Genomic DNA, 6,276 nt, shown 5'->3' on the forward strand with positions numbered 1-6,276 from the left:
ATTGTTTAGCAATGTACATAATACAGTGATATTCTCATAATCTTTACAGTATAAGTATAGTGGTTTGTATTTTAAAAAGAGGGTTCTTCGTTTTAATATCAATTATTAAACAGGTAAATAATTCATTAAATTCATTCTTAAACTAAACAACCTCATTTCTTGGTTAAATATGCTGTGACAATCAAGGAAATTTATGCAATTTTCAGTAATCAGGTCTATTTCATGATATTTTTATCCCAAACATTTTATGTGAATTTATTCTCCTGGACACATTGCATGGACCTATAACAAAACGATCGAGTTGTACAGTTGTATCGGCCCTACGCTTACTTTTTTAAAATCAATACCAATGATCAAAGTTCAAAATCGACAGAAATAAATCACAAAATGCCGTAAGTACATGTAGCATCTTCGCTACCCCTTGGCAAGCAAAGTAGCAAAGTTAAGAGTAAGTAGCTGCAATATAACGTGCCCCCCCCCCCCAAAAAAAAATTAAAATGGAGGGTATTCAGTAAAGTTACTTTTGCAGCTGATGGAAGGTTCTTCTGTGGAAAAATTCAAGGTAACTCTAGCTAAAATTACACACCAAATCCACGTGGTTCAAAGCATATAAGCAATATTTATATTAGCTTTTTTTTCCCGGTTGATGTTCTCGTGTCCGATGATTACGCGAGGAAATTCTCGTGACAAGGGAGGCTACTCGATGTAGAGGATCCCCCCCCCCCCCCCCCCCCCCACACACACATGTTTTTAACAACTTTCCAAGTTTGTGAAATGTGATTTAGGCATTTTAATATTACACATAATTCTATCACACAAAAAAAGAGTAAATTAGATATTCATTCAATGAAAGAAAATAATAATAGCTTCATAGATTTCATTGATATAAAAACGTCAAAAATCCAGTTAGGCCTATAACGTGCCAGATTTGCGGCGACTATCCGTAATTCCTCACACTTTATAACGTATGTTATTTTCAATTTAATTCAAATCAATACAGATCTCTGCAAAAAAAAGAGTTGTAAACACCAATTGTTCAGGCACGTAGCATCAGGAGGTCAGCCACCACACCCCTCCCCGTTTTTGTCACGCAGAGCATTTTTTTTTAATTCACATACAAACAAGAATAGATATGGGTTAGGAGGCAAAGAGCGTAGGAATATGGATACTTTTTATTTACATTTCTTGAAGAAAAGGGATACTTTATATCATTTGACGTTAATTTTGTTTTCTTCCACATAGTACAGACATACATCAATTGTTGTAATGTATCAGCTGATTGTGAATGGTTCATATTATTTCAGAGAAATTGTGTGAAAAAGTACTTGACTATAGTAATATAAAAAAAAATAGAAAGTCTGTCTTGAATAGATAGTAAGCACTGATCGAATATATTAAAATCGAATTATAACGGACTTGCCCCCTCTCCCACTTTTTGGGGATCATGTAAAAACTTGAAGGGAAAGTAAGGAAATAAACAGTGAAATTGAAGTTATATAGATATAGTACACCCCCCCCCCCCCAACGGAATAGGATTTCCACTGACAAATGTCTTTTTTGTCTTCTGGCAAGATTTTTTTGGGGATTAGTCTGCCCCCACCAGCTTTCAGAAACGATGCTGCTTTTTTGTTTTTCACAATGCTATCGCATCTTTGACATTGCTTATAGATCAGTTCCTTTATCATAAATTTATTGTGATATACACGTACTAAATAAAGTTTTCTGTGATGATGTCACAATTTGAGGGATTGTCAATCAGTTCAACTTTCTTGGAGTAAGCGCGTAGTATCACGTGGATCGCGGGGGGAGGGGGGGGGCTGCTTTGACAAACAAATTACACATTTTACAAATTTTACAAAATTTCGAAGAGCGTCTTTGGGACCAAATCAACCCATGCCACTTTGAACAATTTTTTTTCAAAGTGCGTTATGATAACGCACTTTTTTCAAAGTGCCACTTTGAACATATTTTTCAAAGTGCGTTATGATAACGCACTTTGAAAGAATTTGTTCAAAGTGGCATAGGTTGATAACTTATGAAGGTACATCACCATTTTTAGCCGGGCTCTGCTAAAAGCAGAGTCCTGGCTATAGGCAGGCCAATCGCCAATGTTACTATAAATAGCAAAAATAAACAAAAAACCAAACAACGTCAAGGTAAAGCTTCCGCTATACCAAATAGTTACACAAAGAGCCACGTTTTGTCAAAAGTGTTGGCATTTTGTTTCTTTTTTTAAATTTCGAATGAATTGTCTATCTTTTTTAGTTTTCTTATTAATAACGTGTTTTTAAAACATTACTATGCATTTTGGACTTATACATTGCGCATGAATTTCCATGAACTACTTTGCTGCACGAAGAGGAAACGGGGATTGAATATATAATGCTTGTTGCAAAATTCAAGGCAGCAACTGTTGAACTTTTTAACTTCTACTAGGCAGACTTATTTGTTTATAGCCGCTTACAAAATTTGGTCGCTCTCTGATGCTTTACCGACATTAAAAGCATGAGAGAGAGAGAGAGAGAGAGAGAGAGAGAGAGAGAGAGAGAGAAAGAGATTCAGTCTTTACTACACAATATGCATAAAGACACACCAAAAGAGCCCGGCTCACAGTACTTCAGTACTTTGATTTGTTTATATCGAGACAAAAAATGTATGAAATCACAAATATGGGATTCGATGTTTAATTACTTGATAGTAATGATTTGTTAACACTAATGAACATGATTTACCGTCTTTTCGAACAGGGAGGTGACAACCAAAGATGCAAATCAAATAACATTACATTGGTTACAGTAGAAGTGTCCCCAGCCCTCATCTCTCTCTCTCTCTCTCTCTCTCTCTCTCTCTCTCTCTCTCTCTCCTAAATATACACTGTATACATTCAACAATATAGAGTAAAGGAACAAAAGTAACAAAAAGGTGAATTGCTTTGCTGTTAGTAATAAGTAAGGGAAAACCAGGAATTCATGACAGTGTCCTCCCATAGAGTTGCTATGGAATGGCCTCTTGGTAGCCTCACAGGGTGTGAGGCTACTTATGACATCATGTAAAGAGTTTGATGAATTAACGAATTGATTCATGAGATTAATTCAAAATTAAGATGGAATGTTACTCTAAAAATTTATTTTATGGATCGTTAGCGTGTCATGTCTGAAGCAAGATTGGTTTGTTCAAAGAAGGATATATGCCCTTCATTTTTTATATGAATTTTATTGTATTTTTTTTACGAAAAAATAGAAAATCTATTTTGGTTGCAAGTAACGCACTGTAGAGTTTAAAATCATTTTATTTATTTTATTTTATCAGTATTGTTACCGAGAAGGCTAAACCTCCCGGTTGTTATTAATTTCTAAATATTTATCTACATAAAAATGTACATTTTTACTTCATGTATATTATGTACAGACCCATGATGTGTGTTTTTTTTCCTCTATACTCACGCATAATTAAAGAGTAAAATGTGTAAATGTTTGTAATATTCTCTTTGTTGTAAACTACAACCAGTTCAGTTCTTTATTAACTTTAAGCTATACAGTTTATCAGTACAATAAATATAAACAATATACACGTACAGGTAGGTTAACAGGAGAATGTGGCAGAAGTGTACATACTATGATATCAACATCTAATTTGCATTAAGTAAATCTTGTCTTATTTTCAAACTAAAGTGAATAAATTTACCCAGATTACATAGTTCCTTTACATTTTCAACATTAAAAAGTTGCAGAAGTTTACACATTGAAGTTTTTTTTTTGCGGTAGCCTTCGTATATGGGACATATTCAAATAAATGAAATTCATCTTCAATAGAATTTGAACATAAAAAACATTTTCTATTGTGTCTTTCAATATTATAAAATCGACCTGTTTCTATTGACAACTGATGTGAAGACAACCTGAATCTGGAAATACACTTTTAATATTTGTTTGGAATAGGTTTGGAACCAATGAGATGAAATGAACTGTTCAAACTGTATAAACAATAATTGTTTATAACATTCGAGCACAATAGTTTCCCATAAAGTTACTAATTGTTAATTGGAACTAATTTAATAAGGAACCATTTATTACATATTCACGAAAATATTTCAATTAATCTCATGAATTAGTTTGTTATTTTATCAAACTCATTGGATGACATGATAAATAAACTCACAGCCTGGGAGGCTACCAAGAAACTACTCAATTGTAACTCTATGGGAGGACACTGTGCTGGAATACTAGTCAACTTGTTAATTAATCAAACATATGACGTCATAAGTAATCTCACACCCTGGGAGGCTAACAAGAGGCCACTCCATAGCAACTCTATGGGAGGCTTCTGTGCTGGAATCCTGGTTTTCCCCATCTATTTTATTAACAGCAAAGCAATTCACCCTTTTCTTTCGTTAATACGTTTATTCGAATTTGTTGAATATATATACAGTGTGTATTTAGGAGAGAGAGATGAGGGCTGGGGACATTTCTTCTGTAACCAATGTACTGATATTTAAATTTCATCTTTGGTTGTCACCTCCCTGTTCTAAAACACGGTAAATCATATTCATTTGTGTTTACAAATCATTAATATCAAGATATTAAAAATCGAACCCCAGATTTGTGATTTCATACATTTTTTAAAGTGTGTTTAGTGTCTTAATACATGTATAAAATTAAAAAAAAGTTGAAGTACCTTCATAACGCACTTTAAAACAAATTTCAAAAGGGTTGATTTGGTCCCAAAGACGCCCATGATATGTTTAAAAAATGTTGGTGTCTATGATGAGTATTGTACAAAAATTAAAATATTATCTAAAAACAAACATTGGATTTTCCGCTAATATTCTAAAAAGGTCATCTTGTGTTTGATATACATAACTAAAGTTTATGATTTTTCTTCGTATCATGTCTGTTTATATTAAGAAAGTGAAATAGAAGACATTTGAATTATGTCAAACATTGATCATTTTTGGTTATGTCGTTGAAAGTTCAGATAGTTTCTAAGCGATGTAGTTTATGTCCTATTTTAATAATACAAATCACGAGATGTTCTCAGCGTGAAAATTGTTGAACTACGTGACCTTATGATATCTTTCATCGAGAAACTGTTTGTCAAATTTTCTTTTGAATGTATCACATTGAGCTAAACAAAGTTATTACGATCATTCATTGTATTTTAAAGCAACGGTATTATATTAAGATTAAACACCTAACAGTTTTTTTTATTGCGTTCATATCGACGATATTAAAGCACTGCGTAATTTTTTTTCCAAAGTGCGTTGACAAAATTAGCCCATTCCTTTTTTTTTTTTTCAAATTGCGTAATTTTTTAAAAGTGCGTTGTTACCCCCCCCCCCTTTTTTTTTCCCGCAAAAGATATAGAAAGTTTTTTAAACGGCTGACCCCTCCACTTTTTGTGACATTTAAAATACTTTAGGCTTCAAGGTAGGTGAATTTGGGTTTGTTTGTTTTATTTGCTTTTTTTTTAGTTATGGTCATCTAAAAAAAAAAATTCTGTGCATGGGAAAAGTGCTTACTAAACTCTGCCATGGCGCAAACACCACAAGCAAACACACTTAGACAGTAGATAAGAGTAGTAGAGTAGTCTCCCTTTTGTAATTAAATAGGAGTTTAAAAAAAAAATCTGGATTTCTCTTTATGAATTAGATATGAAATTGAAAGAATTCATCTACCCGACATTGGGTGCGTTCAGAGTCCTACCAGTGGTACCAATATTCAAATTGAGAAGTGATCTATATATTGTATGCATGTAGATCAAGTTCAACACATTGTTCAAATAGAAGCCTCTACACGTGATGTATGCACGTACGTGTGGATCAAATATCGAAATTCATGTTTCCTGTCACACTGAAGAGTAAGAATATCAGAAGAACTTTCAGTAGTAAATGAATCTGTATTTTAAGAACTGGAAGTTTTTTAGACTACTACATCACTTTGTAGTCCTCAAGTGTATCATGTGCATTGTATGTGTTCAAAATGCTACTAACGAAAACTTTCTTTGAAGAACTTTTTAACTCTACAAATCTTGAAAGTGTCACTTAATCCACAAAAGCATTTTACAGGTTGTTATCTCTCTTTTCATAGTCTCTATGCACCTTTAGTATCTGTATTTTATGCATCATGATTAAACTACAATTTGAAGTTTTGTATGCATGTAGACCTAACAATGCACAAGACCGTTCTTCAATTTAAAGGCTCTAAAACAAGAGGCCCATGGGCCACATGGCTCACCTAAACAACAACAGGTATGATAAAATCAGCTTAACAGAGTCAC

The 6,276-nt window shown here is 33.3% G+C and overlaps 1 protein-coding gene across 2 annotated transcripts in view; it reads right to left on the minus strand.

Annotated features, from left to right (window-relative positions):
• The window catches only part of LOC128173701 (zinc finger protein 27-like), a 48,808-nt gene extending 48,147 nt beyond the window's left edge, over nt 1–661 (minus strand). The window contains exon 1 of one of the 2 annotated variants that reach the window (XM_052839373.1): nt 587–661. The gene's annotated coding sequence lies outside the window, so the exon portion shown is untranslated. Of the gene's footprint in view, nt 1–521 lie in introns of both variants that reach the window. The other variant, XM_052839379.1, reaches the window with a different exon arrangement.
• Nucleotides 662–6,276: the final 5,615 nt, after the last annotated feature.

The sequence above is a fragment of the Crassostrea angulata genome, chromosome 1, assembly GCF_025612915.1.
Source record: "Crassostrea angulata isolate pt1a10 chromosome 1, ASM2561291v2, whole genome shotgun sequence".
NCBI classification, from domain to species: Eukaryota; Metazoa; Mollusca; class Bivalvia; order Ostreida; family Ostreidae; genus Magallana; species Magallana angulata.